Below are 19,468 nucleotides of genomic sequence, written 5' to 3'. Positions count from 1 at the left end.
ACACTGCTTAGGTGATGGGTGCACCAAAATCTCAGAAATTACCACTAAAGAACTTATTCATGTAATCAAACACCACCTGCTCCCCAAAAACCTATTGAAATAAAAAAATAAAAAATTAAAATAAAATAAATTTTAAAAAGAAAAAATAAATGGAGTAGACACCACTTAGGATGGCTGCCTGACTCCAATTCACTTTTCTCTGAAAACTCTCCCAATACACAGTGGTTGCTGCCAACCATCCTGTCTGTGGTAAGGAGCCCTGCCTCCTGCCAGAGTCAGTAAATATTTAACTCAAACTGAGCCACTCGAATTTTGTGCCAGGATTGTGTAATTTGGAGCTGAGAAGCTAGAGACGTATGAATCTACAAAGTGGAAATTATAGGCCCCTCGGTGTATCAGTAGAAGCACTCTATGGGGACAGCCACGAGCCCCTGAGTGGAAAACTTCAGAGCTGTCCTGGTTCCCCTTCCAATAAGTTCTTCCATGATTCCATTCCGTGAGCCGTTCATTGCAACATACTCCAACTGGGGAAACAAACAAAAGGATAAATATAAACAAATCCAAGAAGATGCAAATCAACCTATTCCTGCAAGTCTCCTCACTAGGGAGAGGGGCAGTGCCATGAGCAGTAATAAAATTGATGACTTTATGTTCACCCTTTCTGGGGGCTGAGACTCAGGGTGACCATATAGTGTATTTTCTAAACTGGATCACTTTGCAAGTAAAAGTGCACTATTAATTATGTTGGAATAGGAGCTGCAGTCTGACATACGAGGACAAATGGTCACTCTTCCCAGACTGCACCTGATGCATCTTCCTCAATCCAAAATCTGTGGTAGAAATAAACCAACCTGGACCTATTTTCAACAGGTAGCTGCAAACCAAAGACAAAGGAGGGCTTACAAATGACGACCTTGTCAAGGAAAATTTCTATGTGAAGGAGTCTGCAAAAAGATGCAGGAAAGCGTAACTCCCATGAAATGAATAAAAAGCAGAAGCACACAGGCCAAGCTGAAGGCAAATCAGAAAAGGAAGCTGGAGGTTTTAAGTCTCTCTGGCAGGAAGAGTTGCTTTCTGCACTGCACCAGAGCTGAAAATGGCTGCTCCATTGTTTAAAATTGTTGTTCAACATTGTTCAACACCATTTTACTTTCTATAAACACAGCGACACTCTTCCTGGCAAGTTTCACGGTGTGAGCTTTCCAATTTTACATCCAATATTCTGCAGTTTGCACATGCACATGAGCTAGCTGGAATTCAGGGTGGGGTGTAAAACAGAGACAGAAACCACAGCAATGCTCTAAGGAAGTCCCATCCAGTTCAGAGCTGTCCTGTGCAGCTGTCTCCCGAAGGCGCCCAGCACGGCAGTGTGCCCAGGCTTTCTAACTTGTGACTTCTAGTAACACAGGAGAGATCATCTCCTATAGTGGAAGGTCTCTGATGGAAAAGATCCACAACCAACACAGAAAATAATGTTCTTGAGGTAATTAAGGAAAAGATGACATCTCAAAAAGACTGAATACATGATATAGCTTGAGAAAAGAATACTGGCTTCTCTTTTTTTTTTTTGTAAATAATTCTTATTCAAGGAGACATGCAGTAGAATTCCACAATAGATAATTAAGATGGTCTGTAGTTGATGAAAACAAATGGAAAAATGATAATCGTAATAAAAACAGAATTCTATATTGAGCACTATGATGTTCCAGAGACCGTATTAAGCATGCTAGTTTAGTGCCTTATTGCTCACAATGGTGAGAAGATGTAATATCTGCATTTTACAAATGAGGAGACATTAAGTTCGCATAGCCAGTGAATGATAGGTACAGCTGGTTTGAATTCACATTTGGCCAGTCCGAAGAAGTGTTGATCGTCATTCCAAACTACCACAGAGTCTTAGCTCAGACAGGGATCTAAGCAGAAGCTTCTCAGAGCCCCACGTGTGCACACTGTACACTTAAGTCAGTGAACTGTGTAGTAGGTATTACAGGCCCTGTGAAGAGGACTCCTAATGGGTAATGTATTAATTGGATATTACTCCAAAAGCAATGTGCACTTAATGTCAATAAATTAGAATCCCATTTACAGTAAGTATAATCAACCCACTGAATAGCCATTACTAGCCAGCTTTCTGCAGAGAAAGATCATTTTATAAAATGTCTTTTTTCTTTTTTTGGAGACGGAGTCTAGCTCTGTCACCAGGCTGGAGTGCAGTGGCACGATCTCAGCTCACTGCAACCTCCACTTCCCGGGTTCAAGCAATTCTCCTGCCTCAGCCTCCCTAGTAGCTGGGACTACAGGCACCCACCACCACGGCCAGCTAATTTTTGTATTTTTAGTAGAGACGGGGTTTCACCGTGTTAGCCAGGATGGTCTTGTTCTGACCTCGTGATCCACCCGCCTCAGCCTCCCAAAGTGCTGGGATTACAGGCGTGAGCCACTGTGCCCGGCCTAAAATGTAATTTTTAAATAAATACACTTTTTGTTTCTAGGAGCCTACAGCTAATATTAAAATATTTTTAAGCAACTGTCAAGCAGCAGGTTCAATAAGTCTCCAGTAGGAGGGTGGAAATTTCTTTGTACTCAGTGTAAGTAAACTAAGTATGATTTTCAAATTCTACATGGAAAATGGCTTTTCCCTGCTTACATCAAACAAGTAGAAAATTTATCAACACATCACTTCTGATTATTTCACGTTTGAGCGAGAGCCAAGGTTTAAAACCCCAGTCCGAGGAATGCATACATACTCTCTGACAGTGGAATGAAGGAAAGGTATACCATTCTGACTTTAGTATACGTCCCCAGGAACGTGTTTACACTGAGAAGCATGTGGTATGATGAAGGTCACTTGGCAGTTTGGCCCTTTCTTCTCTTTGGCAGTGGGAGGCCATGAAAGCCGGAATTCTCACGAGCAGCAGTGGCCCGCAGCCCTCAGCAGAGGGACAGACTAGAAGCAGATGTGGCACAAGTCTCCCCATGCGGCTTCACTGTTGACTCTCAGGACATCTACCCTGGGGACTTCCCGCACCAAGAAGACCCTGAGGTGAGATAAATAGGCATCTTTCTTCCAACATATTAAACAAAAGTGGATAACTTGATGGAGTAGCTGGAAGTCAAGGCCACTTGCTTTTAGAAATGTGGCCTTATAAAGTGAAGGTGAATTGGAACATCTGGAAATATTTTTGAAAATAAATCACTGCTCAACTGAAACATTAAATAGCTTTTTCTCTTTTTTTCTTTTTTTTTTTTGGCAAGTGATGTATCTTAGCATTACTTAGAAATGAACTCCTGGCACACAACGAACTTAATGCTCTCCGATGAGATCAGCACGTAATTTGTTGTATTCTTAGGATTACTGTGCTTGAACTATTTCAAGAGTTTGGCCTGGCAGGAAATGAATTTAGGGTGAAGCGGGGATGACAGGCACTACAATTTCTCTTAGTAGATTTTTATCAATCAGTGATCATAATGGAGACCTGCATAAAATCAGGAAACTTTACAGGAAATTGTCTGTATATACTTGGTTAAGAATCTTATTCCCATAAAACCACAGTTAAAGTAAAAAAACATGTGAAAAGCCATACTTGATGGAAGTAGAGACACTCTATAAAAAGAAACAGGAAAGCCCTGGAGTGGAATTAAACACACAAACTCACATTTACTTCAAAGAAAATAGAATAACTGTGTCAAGATCTCATACGATGGGAACCTCCTCTTTGCAGAAAAAGCAATGCTTCCTGTTTTGGGTTTTCATTATGTTTCTATAAATCCCTGAGAACAGAAAGTGTGATTTCTGATCATTCTTCAACTACCATGTTTATGATAAAAAGGCAACATTTCTGTGTGTGTGTGTGTGTGTGTGTGTTTGTGCATGTGTGTGTGTTCTTCTCTGTGAAATGCTTTGGCCAACACAAAAAATTAGTCATATAGCAAAATATTTTTGTGTGTGGAAAAATAAAAAAATAAACAAAATGATACTAACTATAGTAACAATGATGTGAAGATATGCTAACATGAGAACAGCAGGGAAAAGGTGTTTACAAACAAATGAGCCAGGGGCCTCTAGGAGGGGGCTGAAGAAAATTGAATTGACGTTATTTCGTTTATGTATTTTTAAATTAATAGCCCTTTAGAAGATCTTAGGAGTACTCTGCAGACTAACATGTATTCTGGAATTTCCTCTGTAAAGAACTCTGATCAGCAAGAATTATAGGTGTTTTTCTGTCTGTGTAGGAGCGTTTCTTCAATGATTCATTTCATTGTTTTGAGAGCCTCAATGAATTAGTAAGAAAATATTTAAGATGGATAAGAACTAATTTTCTTAGGAAGAAGAAAACATTTCTGGAAACTTGGAAACCCCATTGAGCATGTGTAAGGAAGTGAAACAATCTTTTATAACGTGTATACCAGTAAGACACAGAATGATATTGTCCTTTGTTAAAAGGTGGCAGGAAGGATTCCTACCTCACTGCTGAAGGAATATCTCACAGTCTAAACAGATGGTTTAATCTATCCTCCTCAGCAGAACATTTACCAGTAATAACGTTAATTGGCACCAACCATCTACATGACAGTCTAACTTCAGAGAACAGTGTGATTTTATTTATGTGTACCTAAGAATGTCTTTATTCAAAAATTCAGAGTGTACTGCAATTTTGTGAGTGGCTTTGATCCCACCGTTGCTGGGATCTAAGTGAGTTCACGCATCAGATCTGAGAACTTATGTCCAGCACTGACTTTACTTCAAAACATTTCCACATCTATGTGGGTTCTTTCACCAGAGACCTTTAAAACCAAGATGAAAATCTATTTTAATACATTGAAATGTATTTGACTTTAGCAAATTAAAATGTATTAGTGGTCAAATTGTCATTTGTTTCACTTAGGCTGATTTCCTCTGTCTAGTTATCAGCTAACTCTGAAAATATTTGTCAATAGAAATATTAACTAGCATTTATTGAATGCTAAACCAAATGATAAGAAAATTGCTATAACTGGCAGGGCATGATGGCTCACATCTGTAATCCTGGCATTTTGGAAGGCCAAGGCAAGTGGATCGCTTGAGCCCAGGATTTTGAGACCAGCCTAGGCAACATAGTAACATTGTCTTTATAAAAAATAAACAAAAAATTAGCCAGGTGTGGAGTGCGTGCCTGCAGTCCCAGGTACTCAGTAGACTGATGTGGAAGGATAGCTTGAGCCCGGGAGGCAGAAGTTGTGGTGAGCCGAGATTGCACCACTGTACCAGCTTGGGCAACATAGTGAGACCCCGTCTCAAAAAAATTCCTATAACTGAGTATTAAATTTAGCCAACACAAAAATATTGGGGGAACCAGCCCCCGATAATTCAACATAGGCTCTTTTCTATTTTCCCTATGTGTTGGCCGGTCTGAGAAATAAAGGGAAAGAGTGCAAAAGAGAGAAATTTTAAAGCTGGGTGTCTGGTGGAGACATCACATGTCGGCAGGTTCCGTGATGCCCCCTGAGCTGTAAAACCAGCAAGTTTTTATTAGCAATTTTCAAAGGGGAGGGAGTGTACAAATAGGGTGTGGGTCACAGAGATCACATGGTTCAAGGGCAACAAAAGATCACACGGCAGAAGGTCAGGGCGAGATCACAAGGTCAGGGCAAAACTAGAATTACTAATGAAGTTCCACATCCCGCTGTGCACGCATTGTCATAAACATCTTAACAGGGTTCAAGAGCAGAGAACCGGTCTGACTAGAATTCGCCAGGCTGGAATTTCCTAATCCTAGCAAGCCTAGGGGTGCTGCAGGAGGCCAGGGTGTGTTTCATCCCTTATCTGCAACTGCATAAGGCAGACATCCCCAGAGCAGCCATTTTAGAGGGCCCCCCCGGGAATGCATTCTTTTCCCAGGGCTGTTAATTATTAATATTCCTTACCAGGGAAAGAAGTCAGCGATATTTCTCTTACCCATTTTCAGTAATAAGAGAAATATGGCTCTCCTGCCTAGCCCACAGGCAGCCAGACTTTAAGGTTATCTCTCTTGTTCCCTGAAAATTGCTGTTATCCTGTTCTTAAGGTGGCTAGATTTCATATTGTTCAAACACAAATGCTTTAGGAACAATTTGTGCAGTTAACGCAATCATCACAGGGTCCCGAGGTGACATACATCCTCAGCTTATGAAGATGACAGGATTAAGAGATTAAAGTAAAGACAGGCATAGGAAATTATAAGAGTATTGATTGGGGAAATGATAAATGTCCATGAAATCTTCACAATTTATGTTCAGAGACTGCAGTAAAGACAGGCATAAGAAATTATAAAAGTATTAATTTGGAGACCTAACAAATGTCCATGAAATCTTCACAATTTATGTTCTTCTGCCTTGGCTTCAGCCAGTCCCTCTGTTCGGGATTCCTGTCTTCCCGCAACACGAAAAGATGCCACAATAAATGTATAATGCTTATTGAAAGATTTTAAAAAATATCTTGAAGGAAAAAAGCATGTTTCTGGCTATATCCTTTAGACAAATATTGCCCTATAAATTTTGCTTTGACAAATATTTGAGTGCTTATTTGTACCAAGTCTATTGTGGGCAAAGGTGGATATATTGGTGCACAAAATAGATAAAACCCCTGTCCTTTTGCATTTTGTAGGCAAACAACTAATAAAACATATATGATGTCAGATGATGCTATGAAGAAAAATTACAAGAGAAGTGACATAGGGTGAGGTGTGCTGGTCTCCAGGATGGCCTGGCCAGGCTGCATTGGAGGGTGACATTTGAATTTCCATTGCGAGGGATGTGAGGGAGTGAACCATCTTGAGAAAGAACATTTAGGGTGGAGCAAATAGCCACTGCAAAGGCCTGAAGCTAGCACAGTAATACAAGATCTTTTCATTTGATAATCTTCCACACTATCTATATGATAATATCCTTCTAGAGAGTTCAAAATAAAGTTGAGCCTGTGCTATTTAATAGGAGTATCTTTCCTTCGATGCCTGAGCAGATACTTTATTTGGGACTGGTACCAAAGGAAGTGGCTAGAAAAGTAAGACAGAAGGGAGGAAAGTCAGAATAGGGTATGTTCATGAGCTCGTTCCTGGGTGCACAACTAGGTCTCTGTTCACTGGGACCCCATTCACACAGAGCAAGTCTCGCTAGACAAAGGTGGCTGGCACTTATTTTTTATTATCATTTTTTGCAGAGACGGGGGAGGGGAGTCTCACCATGTTGGCCAGGCTGGTCTCGAACATTTGGCCTCAAGTGTTCCTCCCTCCTTAGCCTCCCAAGGTGCCAGGATTACTGGCGTGAACCATAGCAACCAGCCCCGGGGAATTAATTCACTGCATTTTCTTTTCCATTGGTTGACGATTTTCCTGGGCATTTTACCCTCCTCCACCTCAAGGTTTGTGATCATTGAGGGTCCCCCAACTTCAGGGAGAGCCCAGAGGAAGGAGGGCAGAGAGATACCTGGCAGAAAACTGCGGGTGAGGGCTCACCACGCAATGCATCATGGGCAGCTGCTGCAGAAGAGAATAGTTACTGGTACTTTCTGCTCAGTGCGGATAGTCTGTTTCTAACAAGCAATGACATGAAACAGACAGTGTGACTATAGAGTTGAAAGTATGTTATAAAAATTGGGGAGCCCAACTTATCTCTCTTGGGCAATAAGCCAATATGCAGACTTATCAAAGAGACTCTTTAAGGTGCCCACAGGCAACACTCTTTAATTTTAATTTTGTGCAAAAAATTCTGGAATTTGCTTTAAAAAGTTAAGAAAACCTTGTTGAAATCAAGGAGATTGATAGAAGAAACAGTTTGACTTTAAAACTTTTCAGAGAATTTCAGTAGACTCCAGTTAGCTTTGAATAGCATTAGATTTTCTCCAACCTTTTACAAGACCCTTAAAAATATACCTCAAATACCTGAATGTGTGATGCATTGAGTAAAGTGAGTTACTGGCTAATATCGGAAGATCCCAGGGCTCAGTCCTCACTCCTCTTCTTCTCTGTCTACGACTGTGCTTGGTGCTGTCCCCATCTATGATGGCTGTAAATTCCATTTGCCTGCTGCTGTCCATGAACGGAAGCCTACCTGGGACCCCCTCCTGACCTGGAGACCCATAAATCCAACTGCCTGCTTGGCAGCTCCCGTGGATGTTTCGTGATCAGCATTCCCAACAGTGAAATCCTGAACGCTCCTCCCCAAATCCGCTCCACACACGGCCTTCCCTATCCCTTGTGGTGGTAACTGAGTCCATTGTGGGTCCATGGGCCCCCCTTTCTTTGACTCCCCAGCTCCAGTCCCCTAGCAAGACCAGCTGGATCTGCTCTTTGCATTGCCAGGATCTGCCCACGTCTCAGGGCCCTCACTGCCCAGCCCACACATGATGCTTAAAGACACGCTCACACACGTCCAAATATTTAAAATTTATAAATCAAACCCATAAATTTTAATTTGATAAGTAAAAAAATGTTTAAATAAACAATTTTAAAAGTACATTTAAAAAGTTCTCTCCTCCTTCCTTGGTAGAGATGACTTCCTAATGATGTAGAAGGCCAAGTTCTACAGAGCTTGGGATTACCGAATTTCCCCGATAGGAGGTGTATGGGAGGGGAGGCTGAGGGGGGCAGCCTGCCCATGGCCCACACCCTGGCTCCCCCTCCCAGCTCTGTATGCACCCTTGGGCATCCCGTCCACATGTTCATGTCCACGCACACGTTCCTCATCAGTCTCAGGGATATGCACACTCACTTCAATCTTCCCCAAATTATAGTTGTTCACATAGCAGATTTGTTTCTCTCATGTTATTTTACATTTTCAATTCTCTATATTTTATTTCTGTTTGTTTTTTCTTCCTTTTTTTAAACTTCCTCTGAATAGTTCAAAATTTCTCTGCTACCCCTGAAAGTTACACATTCTGCCTTCTGATTTTGTTCTTTTTTTTTTTTTTTTTTTTGAGACAGAGTCTCACTCTGTTGCCCAGGCTGGAGTGCAGTGGCCCAGTCTCAGCTCACTGCAACCTCCGCCTCCCACGTTCAAGTGATTCTCCTGCCTCAGCCTCCTGAGTAGCCGGGATTACAGGCGCGTGCCACCATGCCCGGCTAATTTTTGTATTTTTAGTAGAGATGGGGTTTCACCATGTTGTTCAGGCTGGTCTCGAACTCCTGACCTCGTGATCCGCCTGCCTCAGCCCCGCAAAGTGCTGGGATTACAGGCATGAGCCACTGCACCCGGCCTTCTGATTTTGTTCTTATATTTGTTCTTATATTGACAGCTGACTTCTTTTCTGGCTTACACTTGTGCTTTTATTTCCCTAACATTGTTTCAAGATTATTGCTATTTATGTCTTTTCTCAACATAACTGAAGAACCATAGCATGCTCTCATCTGGCAGGCAAGAGTCCAGGGGCTTGAGTTTGGGGTGACCAATGTGTGGACCTCATTGCTGGTGTGTGTGTGCGTGCCTGCACCAAGATCCCACGTTATGGGGTGCGAGTTCCCACATTCCATGCCAGCTCCTAAGCCTAGGCAGCACTGGGCAGGGCATGGGAGGTGATGCTGCCCAGCTCTGGATGGACCAAGCCCCGGACTCTGACAGCAGCTCTCTGCCAAGGCTCCTGTGAAAAATTGCACGGGGTACAGAGAACACTCAAGGCCATAACCCCAGGACAGTCAGCCCTTCTGTCCCCAACACCTAAATTGGGATTGAATCATCTCCTGTGTCCGCCTTTATTGGTTTATTTCAGGTGCAGAGCATTGTTCTGTACTTATGACCTGCTGCATTCTCTCTGGAATCACTGGAGACAGGTTGGGAGGAAGAGGTGGCTCTCCGTTTTACTTTAATTCTCCCCTACGCAAACGCTTTACACTTTGAAGATGTGTGGCCTGAAATGCATTGGGAATAAAACTATTAAATAAGCCACACTGCTTATAAGTAATAACTCCAAACTACTACTCTTGGTGGGGAGAATTAATGTCACTACCCAGAAAGTATTGCCACAAACTTTTTTTTGAGACATCTACTTCAAAATCAGTTTATTCAAAAGAGATTAACATGTTCACTCCCACCCCTGCCCTACATACTCACGCCATCAGTGTGACAGGGAAGGCCCAGGGAAGAAGTGCTCTGTGATCACAGATAGTCCATCGCGGTGTGAGAGACCCACCTCGCAGTGAGGAAAACAGTGCATTTTGTAGGAGCACAAGTCCGCTGGTAATGTTCACGAAGGTTGCTCTTCAGTGGATCTTTCAGCAAGTGCATACACAAAGATGATGGACTTTCTACAGTTACAACATGTTCAGTCTTCTGACTAGGTCAAGAGAAAAAAGAAAAAACAGACATCCCAGGTTATACATCTGTCTGCACTGGCAGGATGCTCCCAGCGAGGGGACCTCCAGTTAGGGAAGCTCCCGGCTGGCATTGCCAGGTAAGCAGCTCCTCTTAAAGAATGCAGTCTCTACTGGGTTGTTTAGCTTGTGTGTGCCACACGTTGATACTCTGCCCAAACAACAGCTGTTTTAACTGAAGTGGAATATTCCAAGCAACTCTGATAAAAAAACAAAATAACTCTTCGTTGTATATTTTCCTATGTGGAAAATATAGGCTTTGTCAATTCTATATATGCAGACAAAAATACAGACAACGTAAAGCCTACTGCATAAATTGGAAAGCCTGTTTATGTTGTGATATATTGTTACATTCAAATTATATAGGGAGTTCGCTGGAAACGTTCACTGCTGAGACCACTTTGTTTCTGAAGAGACCATGTATGTCCGGAGTTGGTTCCTGCTGGTGGGTTCATGGTCTCACTGACTTCAAGAATGAAGCTGCAGACCTTCCTGGTGAGTGTTACAGCTCTTAAAGATGGCACGGACCCAAGAATTGAGGGGTAGCAAGTTTTATTGTGAAGAACTAAAGGACAAAGTTTCCGCAGCGTGAAAGGGTACCTGAGTGGGTTGCTGCTACTGGCTGGGATGGCCAGCTTTTATTCCTTTATTGTTCCCACCCATGTTCCGTTTCTGTCCTATCAGAGTGCCCGTTTTTCAATCCTCCCCACAATTGGCTACTTTAAGAATCCTGCTGATTTGTGCATTTGACAGAGCGCCGATTGGTGCGTTTTACAGAGCACTGATTAGTGTTTTACAGAGTGCTGATTGGTGCGTTTTACAGAGCACTGATTAGTGTTTTACAGAGTGCTGATTGGTGCATTTTACAGAGCACTGATTAGTGTTTTACAGAGTGCTAATTGGTGCGTTTTACAGAGCACTGATTAGTGTTTTACAGAGCGCCAATTGGTGCGTTTTACAATCCTCTTGTAAGACAGGAAAGTTCCCCAAGTCCCCACTGGACCCTAGGAAGTCCAGCTGGCCTCACCTCTCACATGGACCTTGGCAAACCCTCAGTTGGGTGTAAGAGAGGCAATGGGCGTCTCAGGTTGGGCTCCACACCCAGGGTTATCCTGGAGGCAGCTCCTGCGGGCTCAGAGCACCAATTGTTAAATGCACAGGAATTCTATGAGGAAGCTGCTAAACTGTTTATAGCTTGAAATCAGCTATGGCAGGAATCTTTACACCACAGACGTCAACAAATGCTGCAAATCAGGGTTGTTGTTGTTGTTTAAATTCAGAAAGCCTGTTTACACCACTATGCCACCTTCCAGGCAGAGGAGTGTAAAAGGTGGAGAATTATTACAGGGTGATGACACTGCTCAGAGGGGTAAGAGACGCTATCCAGAATGCAACAGCATACTGTACCAGGAACATTTTTACAAGCTGCCTGGTAACATGTTTCGGTCTTGAATTTGGTTGGATTATTAAAGATTCACATCCTGCATGTTTTTATAATTATTATTTCAAATTACAGTAATAATTTCAGCCTAAGAATTAGCTAGCCAACGTTTGGTCTCCTATATGTCAGAAAACCTTTTCATGACTGGTTGCCATGCTTTCAAAGAACATCTAGTGGAGAGGCAGCAAAAAAAAAAGCAGGCCAGGAAATTGCTCACATGTGTTAGAAGAGAAAGTTGTCAGCAACCTTGTCAGTAGTCCTAGTCATCTTCCAACTAGCTCCGACTCAGCAAGCCACTCAGGAGTCCACCCACCAAATACAGTGGAAGGCCCGGGTAGGTAGTGAGGGAAGGTGCTAGCCTAGTGGGTAGCTCCTCAGCTGAGATTTGAATCAGTGAAAAACAGAAATATGCTCCCCTGGCTCAGTCATACTGTGCTAAGGTAACAACCCAAGCGGCTAAGAGCAAAGTGTGATTTTTCACGGAGAGAAAATATTGACACAAGAGCACATGTAGGAATTTTTCATTTATCTCACAAATTATCCTGATCTAATTGACTCAGGCATCACAAAGCCAGTGCTCTGAAGAAAGGTGCAGTCGATAACATAAGGGAGTGAATGAGATAGATTTGCAGACGTCAGAATGTCAAGAAGGATGCCAGGCCTGAAGACCCAGAAGAAGATGTAGAATAACTATCTAAACAAGAGAGATGCATCTGAGACTTAGCGAAGGGCACAGGGTCCTTGAGTTACAGTCCAAGGGCAAATGCAAGAAGGGTTAGCGTCGTCATTCAAGTAACTTTATTCCAGGCGGAAATTTCTACATACCAAGAAATGTCTGAGAGAATGGTCCAAACTTATTCGGGGGGGGCGGAGGGGGGGCGGGCGGGGAAAGTAGTTGTTTTGTTTAGGTGCAAAGGAAAGACACAGTAATAAACTGAAACAAAACGTACAAGTGCAGGTGTGAACAAAAGGACTGGAGAAGACCCAGCCTGGAGCATGGCCCCGTGCCAGCCAGGAGCTGCTTGGGTCGGCGTTGCACTGCGTCTGATGAAGAATCTGACTTTGACTGCAAGTGCTGCCTCTTACCATAACCTTCCCTAATGCTGGCCTCTGATGGTTCTGATCTTTGCTGCCAGAGCTGCCCTGAGTTTTCTCTCTCTGCTTTTTAGATTTCCTTGAATATTTTAAAGAAAAAGTTAAAAAAAATAAGATGCTATATCCTGTTCTGAAACATTTTCAGGAAGTCCACTACAAATTGCATTTGTAAAGAAATAATAAGTGGATTCAAAGGACTAGGCATGGATTTATATTCAGCCCACAGCCTAACAGAGCTAATGAAACCAAAGTCAAGTCCCAGTTTCAAGTGGAGACCTCTCGAGTCACGACATCCCTTTTAATAATCTTAGGTTTATTTATATACAGGAGGTGGATGGAAAAACGGGGTTTTGTGGATATCACTATTTTTGTTCCATGAGGAAATAGTTTTATATATTCCTTGACTACCAAACAACTGGGCTAAAAGCTTGAAATTAGCAATCTTTGTCATAAAGACAAGGATACTACGCTGAAATGGAGGAGAGTTAGTATTTCATTAATTCAACAATTATGGAGCAACTGTTTTGAAACAGTCACACTGTCAGATATTAGAATATGTAAATGAATTAGACATATTTACCACTCTCGACGGACTGAGGGACTGCTGAGGAAGACATGTGGAAAGGTTGTTACAATCCAGGTCAGTGAGATTTCATGTGAGTAACGCAGGTAATGATCACATGAAATGCAGAGTTACCGAATGCACATGAAGTTCTCACGTTGGAGGGCTAGCTTACTGATGTGCAGTGTCAGCCAGTCATCAGATGTGGAGAAAATCAACTGTGTACTAAGTCTAATTCATTCGGATGAAACATAATAAAAGGAACTCTTTTTTTGTTTTTGTTTTTTGAGACAGAGTCTCACTCTGTTGCCCAGGCTCGAGTGCAGTGGCGTGATCTCGGCCCACTACAACCTCCGCCTCCCGGATTCAAGCGATTCTCCTGCCTCAGCCTCCTGAGTAGCTGGGATCACAGGCACGAACCACCACACCCGGCTAATTTTTGTATTTTTAGTAGAGACGGGCTTTTACCATGTTGGTCAGGCTGGTCTTGATCTCCTGACCTCATGATCCGCCTACCTCAGCCTCCCAAAGTGCTGGGATTACAGGCATGAGACACCGCACCCAGCAAAAGGAACTCTTAAAAGTTCATTAACAAAAAGCATTATGGAAATGCAGAGGGGAACCTCATGCGGTCTATAGAATTGGGAAGGGTGTCCTGAAGAAAATGATATTTTTGTTGTCAAAATAGGAGTTGGCCAGAGAGGGAGGATGAAAAATTGTAAGGTGTTCAGAAATGGCACAGTGAGTGTGGGGACCATGGGCAGTTCTGTGTTGCTGGATCATGATGTGCAAGGCACAGCTGGCAATGGCAGGCTGGAGAGGGAGGACCCTGTGTGTGCTGGTAACATAATTGGATTTCTTTTTTTTTTTTTTTTTTTGAGATGGAGTTTCACTCTCGTTGCCCAGGCTGGAGTGCGATGGTGTGCAATCTTGGCTCACTGCAACCTCTGCCTTCCAGGTTCAAGTGATTCTCCTGCCTCAGCCTCCCAAGTAGCTGGGATTACAGGTGCATGCCACCATGCCCAGCTAATTTCATATTTTTAGTAGAGATGGGGTTTCTCCATGTTGGTCAGGTGGTCTCAAACTCCTGACCTCAAGTGATTCTCCTCAGCCTCCCAAAGTGCTGGGATTACAGGCGTGAGCCACTGCGCCTGGCCTTGGATTTCTTATGTGGGCAATGGCAAGGCACTAAAAGGGGCTAAGCCAGACAAATTTCCATTTAAAGGTGACTGCCCAGACCCCAGCGTGGGAGACAGATTTAAAAGGGACAAGACTTGAGACTAGAGATGATTTTGGAGGCTACTGAATTGTCTAGGTGCAAGTGAGGGTTTGGACTGAAGCAGTAGGAGTAGACGAGGAAAAGCAGAGCAGGCTGGAGAAATATTTATGAAGGGAAATTGGCAAGACCTCCAGGTGTAGAGGTGGTGACGGGAAAGACAGAACTTCTAGGTTTTGATAACTGGTGATAGTCCTCACCAGCCACAGCTAAGTACAGAAAAGGCAAGGGCTAGCTAAAGAGGTAGGTGATTATGTCACTGGAGACACTGAAAGAATAGTGATGATGCCCCAGAGGCAATTAGGTCCTTGTCTCTGCAGCCTGGGGAAGGGCAGAACTGGACAGCAGGGTTGGAGAGTCTGAGGAAATAGGCAGAGAATCCAAAAAGTGCTCATGACGTTAATTAAGGGGAGTGTGTGGAGGAGATAAGCAGGGAGCCAAGAATTTAAGGTCTGAGCCAAGAAAAAGAAAGGACGCTATGGAAAAGCTAGAGATACCTCTGAAGTTCAGGGTCAGGCGTTTGGGGGTGATCAGGGCTGCTATCCTCAACTTCCTCAAAGAAATAGGATGCAGAGCGGCCTGCTAGCACAGATGAGGGGTGGCTTGAGGAGAAAAAGAAAAGTCTTAAATAGATACAATTCTTAATTTAAAAACAAATTTAAAAAGGAAAAAAAAGGCCAGGCGCAGTGGCTTACGCCTGTAATCCCAGCACTTTGGGAGGCCAAGGCGGGCGGATCACGAGGTCAGGTGATGGAGACCATCCTGGCTAACATGGTGAAACCCCATCTCTACTGAAAATACAAAAAGTTAGCCGGGCATGGTGGTGGGCACCTGTAGTGCCAGCTACTCGGGAGGACGAGGCAGGAGAATGGCTTGAACCTGGGAGGCGGAGGTTGCAGTGAGCTGAGATCGGGCCACTGCACTCCAGCCTGGGCAACAGAGCGAGACTCCGTTTAAAAAAAAAAAAAAAAGGAAAAAAAGAGAAAATTCTCACCAAAGACAATTAGGAGAATGAAGTGAAATCACGAGGCCAGCTGAACGCTGAGAATGTGCATTTTCAGTGGCTCAATTCTGCCACGCTGTGTAGTGATCTTTTTCACAAGCTGGTCATGAGCTATCAGGGTTGGAATAGAGAAGGCTGACCTGAGCATGCACACCGCTGGATTCCACTGGGCTGTGTGAGGAGAGGCAGGATGGTGGGGAGTGAGGGGAGCAGCTGGGTTCAGCGTGGGTGCAGAATGACTCGAGGCCAAGCCAGACCAGACAGAGCGTGCTGCGGCTTAGAATCACGGTACTTTTTAATTGGCTGTGTTTGTCAGAGGCATTCCCCTCCTTCCTCCTCATCTCACTTTCGCCTCTCCAACTTCTGTAAATTGTCCTTAGCTGTTTCATGGCTAACAACTTTTTAATACTTATTTCATTAATTTTATCCCATGATAATTTTCCTTTTATCTGGGGTTATCTCCCAAACACTAAGTTGCCTGATACATGAACAACAATTCCATTCTATCTTGCTCACCAAAAATGTTTCTGAAGTCGTTAATGTGTTCCCCCTAGAGCCAAATTAAGAATGTTAAAAAGTCTTCTAGCCACTTATCCCATGTTACCTTAATTCAAGCCATTTCATGTTTTATGAGCTCGGTTACACAACACGTAACCATCTAATTGGCTTAACTCCTCCTCTGAAAGAAACTTGAAACAAGTTTCTTTGAGGTTGGGACCTCCTCTTGCGTCTTAGTTCTTAGACTGAAATGTGAGTGAAGTTCAGAAGAGTGGTCACTAGGGAGGGGAGTAAGCCATGTTCAGAGTGCAAAGGGTGACTAGGGAAACAGCCTAGAGTCTTGAGATTTCCGATTCCTGGGCATAAATGAATGACTTTGCAGACCTTCATCCCAAGGCGACGACTTCTGCCCTTGCATCTGCTTTTGCATGTGAGAAAAGGCCTGGGTTGGGGTAAAGTTCTGTCCCTGAAATATTTCCTCAATGCCCCACACTAATTCAGAAACTCACCAAAGGGAGGATAATTTAAAATGTGCATATTTGCCAATACATGTAAACTTTCCAGTCATGACCAGCTCGATGTGAACGAGTCTGAGATCCAGCTCGATGTGAACGAGTCTGAGATGAGAGCTCTCTTCCTAACTGCATTGGCCACCACGTCACAGACAGGTGGGGCTTGTGGTGGGCGTTTGTTGTTCTTCTGTTAGTACAGTCCCATGGTTCACTGTTTTTCTAAAGGTGAGTTTGGACCTGTGAGAGAAGAAAGCTGAATCATCAGAAGCTAAAACATCCGTGAGCTCTGTTGGTGCCCAGCACCCTGGCGCAGCCTGGGTTGTGTGGTGTTCTCATACTCTCTCCCACCTTCAGTGGGACAGGGAACACCACACAGCCACCTTTGTCCTGTTGGTGGCCCACGGGCACCGGGTCAAAATTAGCAATACTAGCACACCGCCTTTCTGTGCCCACAATACTTCGATCCTCCTGATACTTCCTTCCCTTGCTGCTCTGCTAACCTTGGGCAGGTTTTGGCCTAGGTCCCTTCTTGTGTCTTGACTGGTATTTCAGTGGTTAGTCCCCACATTGGTACACGATGCCTGCCCAGAGCTGGCCATGCCTCCTTTTGATTGGCTCTCCCCTGAAGCCTGTGCTGCCCTGGCCAGCCTTGGTCAAGACATACAGGCCTTCATGAGGCAAACCATCCAGATCTTCTCTAGGTTAATAGCTCATGCATTCATTTCATAGACATTAATTGATGGGACACCAGCTTGATGCCAAGCTCTGCGTTAGGCCTGGGGATAGCAAGATACATAGACAATGGTCTCTGTCTTAGAAGGTCTTTGAGGTACCCAGATTGCAGTGACAATGACCCATATTTGCACTTGTGAGAGTAGTCTGATTATTCTGGAGCTAGCAGCTGATATATTTTTTGATGTCCCAGCACATAATATCTTGTGATTTTAGGCATCCTGCAAATACAAACTTAGAAGCTGCCAACAGGATCTCTTCAACATCCGCGAAACCCAGTGCACTGATGGAGGCAAGGAAGTTAGCACAAAGAAAATTGGAAATACATGTTCCTATGCGATTGTAAGCTCCAACTCCTTGGTGGTCAGGACACCACGTAGCAATGGCAAGACTTGGGCATCTGCCTCTGTTGAAGATGGAGGTAGAACAGCAGCTTTAAAAAAAAAATCAGCTGGGAAAAATAGAGCTTTTGAAATGCCACTCTGCCTTGCATAATTCTGGAATAAACAAAACAAAAAGTTTCCAGAACAGTGTTTTGGCATGTGTCCTTAATAACCTTGTTTATGAAAAGTACTTGAGATATAGCCTAGCACCTAGAGTAAATGAAAGAGTAAATAAATGTCTACCGGAGCTATTTTATGTGATACCACTGGCCAAGTCCATATCCTAGTATCACAACACTGCTTCTATGAGAAAATTTAATTCTACTTCTATCGATTCAAATACAGCCCCTTTCTTGATGCATGTGTGTAAGAGAATATCCTCTAGCGCAACATGTCCTTTTTGAGACAGACCTCAGCAGGGACATGCGTCCTTGGCCCTGCCTTCCCTAGACAATGGGGTCACCTCAACCGGATATCATTACCAATGAAAAAACCTTAAAATCAGTGCTCACCCAGGTCTAATACAGGGCAGAGTGGTCATTTGGCATCCCTTGAAACAGGGATTCTTTGTCTTGGTCCAGTGCTTTTCCAGAGGAGAAGGCTGGGTGCTGCCTGAGAGAGAAGGGAGAAAGGTTGTCCCTGTCAGCCGTTCTTATCTTTCTCTAAGACAGGAGCCTCTGGGAACGGCCCTGCCTCCCTACAGACAGAATAGTGACCAGGTGTCACTCAAGCATGTTCACACTGATGGTCTAGCAAAGTATCTTTTTCAACAACATCAGAACGTCCTGAAAGACTTGTGATGATCGCGCTACACAAACATCTTGCCAGATTTCTGTAATTATGGACTATTGCCCACAAAATGGTTTGGTGGCCCAGGGGGATGGCACCACAAATCGCTTAATCCAATACTGATGAGAAAATGATGTTCTGCTCAGAGACGAGGCTGAAAACAGACCCTCGGCTTTCTCTATGCCCTGGTGAGTCTCAGGTTACACCAGTAAATAACCTCTCTTCTTTATTAAAGAGCCACGCAGAAGTAGCTCAGGAAATTACTGTTTAATCATGTAATATCCAGATTGCTCAAACAGTAATCTAGAGAGAGAATTTTTATGGTGCATTTAATATGTTGTTATTTCAAGAACATGCTGCCTTGTGTATAGCAGAATGTCTGCAAACATTTGTGGACTCATTGATTACAGAATTAAGCTATTTATATTTTTAAAAGAAACATCAAGAATTAGGCTTACCACTGCTTTAAAAGATATACATCAATGCTTTTCTGACTGAAAAATTTAAAGTTCTAGAAATTATCCTGCATCATTTTTAAAGGGCATGCGTAAGGAAATGCAATCTACAGTCAAAATATTAAAAATATCAATGCAAGGTGGAGACGGCATGACAAACATTGCAAAAGAGGAAAGAAATGCAGGCCAGGGTCGCCCACCTACTCACAAGCTGGGGGCACTGCTGTTGGGGAACATGATTTACCCATATTGACAAAATTCCTATTATTGTTGTTACTCTGGTTTTTATCCACAAAATACACACCAGAGTCAATTGGTAAGTGGAAAATAATATTTTTTCTGGAAATCCTAATCAGTATTTCTCAGTGTTTATAAAGAATCGAGGAAGAACAAGTGGCTTCAA

The 19,468-nt window shown here is 43.3% G+C and overlaps 2 long non-coding RNA genes across 2 annotated transcripts in view; both read right to left on the bottom strand.

The window, feature by feature from the left end:
• Positions 1-9,992: 9,992 nt before the first annotated feature.
• On the bottom strand, positions 9,993-16,766 carry LOC131382568 (uncharacterized). The gene is made up of 2 exons (XR_009212135.1): positions 16,704-16,766; positions 9,993-10,282 (listed from the first exon to the last, which is right to left on the bottom strand). It is a non-coding gene; the product is annotated as an uncharacterized LOC131382568 (long non-coding RNA).
• Positions 16,767-16,843: 77 nt separating this feature from the next.
• LOC131382567 (uncharacterized) overlaps positions 16,844-19,468 on the bottom strand; it is a 37,855-nt gene continuing 35,230 nt past the window's right edge. The window contains exon 4 of the long non-coding RNA XR_009212134.1: positions 16,844-16,943. This is a non-coding gene — a long non-coding RNA (uncharacterized LOC131382567). The remainder of the gene's footprint in view (positions 16,944-19,468) is intronic.

Source organism: Hylobates moloch, unplaced genomic scaffold (genome assembly GCF_009828535.3).
Source record: "Hylobates moloch isolate HMO894 unplaced genomic scaffold, HMol_V3 SCAFFOLD_61, whole genome shotgun sequence".
In the NCBI taxonomy this organism is placed as follows: Eukaryota; Metazoa; Chordata; class Mammalia; order Primates; family Hylobatidae; genus Hylobates; species Hylobates moloch.
This window is presented reverse-complemented; position numbering and strand designations above follow the sequence as displayed.